The sequence below is a fragment of the Aegilops tauschii genome, chromosome 7 (assembly GCF_002575655.3).
Source record: "Aegilops tauschii subsp. strangulata cultivar AL8/78 chromosome 7, Aet v6.0, whole genome shotgun sequence".
Lineage (NCBI taxonomy): Eukaryota > Viridiplantae > Streptophyta > Magnoliopsida > Poales > Poaceae > Aegilops > Aegilops tauschii.
Genome location: NC_053041.3, coordinates 413,880,022 through 413,882,285, shown reverse-complemented (window position 1 = coordinate 413,882,285; position 2,264 = coordinate 413,880,022).

The following is a 2,264-nucleotide window of genomic DNA, read 5'->3' as shown; positions in this document are numbered from 1 at the left end:
GCCGAGGCCTGGCTCGGGAGGGGCGCGGGACGACCAGGTCCGGGAGACCTGGTTGGGTGGCGTACGCTTGGGTCTGACTTGAGCGTAGCCCCCGTGCTCAGCCCCCTCACGTGGCTCTCCCGAGGGGAGGCGTTGCGGTGAGGCCGGACACTGAGCTCTGGGGCTCCCTGAGGTTGGTACGGCCGTGAGGCCGCCCTCAGTTGTTTATCACCAACGCGGAGCATAGTGCTTCTGCTTGTGCACGGGCATTGCCGCTCCTCGGCAGTGTCGACGGCCAGCACGGAGCATGGTGCTTCCACTTGTGCCTGGGAGGGGGGCTCCCTCTGCGGAGAGCCCCCGGGGCGTGTACAGCCCCGCCCTGACACGTGGCTTGCACGACAGGGCTAGACGAGGTGTATCTGGGCACTCATGAGCCAGCGCGGGACTCACGAGGCCCTACCTCAAGGCGGGTTGCGCCTGGTCTTGGTTCTTGTTCGATGTGCTGGTCCTGCGAGGTGGTCAGACAACCTGCGCCGAACAAATCTCCTGAGGTTATCGCGTGAGAGGGTCAAGCACCAACGGCCCCAGGAGGTGACGTGAACGGGGCCGGCCCGCCAGACAGAGCTCAGCCGCTGGATTTATCGACGCTGCAGGGACGGGCCCGAGCATAGACGCCGTGCTTATCCTACGCACGCGAAGGATCCTGAAGAAAGACGGCCGGCGTGCGGTCCCCATAGTGGGTGATGATCAAGCAGGTAATAATCATAGGTAGATTAAGCATGGAAAGCATACTGGCTCAAGTAAAAGCAGGGAAGATACACGCCACTGGGTCAGGCCCGAGCAGCTTGGGGATGATGCAGCCCGAGGGGCGCCCCCAACAAGGTAAGCTAAAGACATGAAGAAAAAGGGATACATGCCACAGCGACGGACCCACGTGGCCTGGGAATGATGCATCCCGAGGGGCGCTCCCAGCTAAATAAACTTGGAAAATTTCACCTGGTTCTGTTGATGAAAGGGTGTTGGGGCAGCTGAAGGTACGCGGCGAAGCGGTCGCTCCTCATGAGCCACCGGGGCCCTGAGCCTCGGGAGGCTCTGGGGGTCCAGGCGGTTCCTTGAGGACCGTCTCCACCTCCGTCAGCACAGTGTGGTGCCTGGCTTCCTGAGCCGTCAGGACACGCCGCAAGTTGCGCTGATAGGCGGACGACATGCTCGGCAGGACAAAAGGCATGCGAACGTAGCTATGCGCTGGACCCTCGCAGCGGCCCACGCGCGAAGGCCAGAACCCTGTTGAGCCCTGGGACGTCGATGCAGACACGCAACCCAGCATCCTCGCCTGGATGGGGAGCTGCGCTTCGTGAGCGGCGGTCGCCGCGCATGGCCCTTGCGTCTTGTAGATCCTGAGTGGTCCTGGTGATGAACTCCTGAGCGGTGGGCACTCCTTGCCATGTGTCCTCCTGAGGGAAACGTGCCATGAAGCACGCCTCCAAGTGGTGCCCGAGCGCCTCCCTCGTGATGTTGGCAAGGTCTGAGGCCCTCCAGAAGAGAGCCCGCGAGCCCTGCCCGAGAAGGGCGCCGGGCGCGCCTTCCTATGCGATGGAGGGAGGCACCCCTGGAGCGGGCGTTGGTCCTGACGAGGTTCCAGCCGCGACGCCACCCTCCTGAGGTCCTGCACGGCGCAGCTGCTTCTTCTTCTTGGGGGTGGTCTCAGGAGGGCACTCGCCTTTGCTGTCGGGGTCGTCGATTGTTGCAGCTTGGAAGGCACGCTCAAGGGAGCACACCGCATCTCTTTCTTCGCATGGGACCGTGATGATTCCGCCGCTTCCTGGCATCTTGAGGACATTGTAGCCGTGATGTGTCACCACCATGAACTTGGCCAGGGCTGGATACCCGAGGATGGCATTGTACGGCAGGCGGATGTGCGCGACGTCGAAGTCGATGAGTTCGGTGCGGTAGTTCTTGCGTTCTCCGAAGGTGACAGGGAGGCGGACCTGTCCTATCGGTGTGGTGGAGCGTCGGTCACCCCTGAGAAAGGCTTGGTAGGCTGAAGCTGATCATACGGCACTTCGAGATTGTCGAACGTGTCGATGGACAGGACGTTGAGCCCTGCGCCGCCGTCGATGAGGGTCTTGGTGACTTGCACGTTCCTGATGACTGGGGAGCAAAGCATCGGGAGGGCACCAGCGGTGGCCGCGCACTTGAGCTGATCCGTCGAACTGAAGGTGATGGCGCACTTGGACCACCTGAGCGGGCGTGTGGGCTCAAGCTTGGGGAGGACTGCATTCACT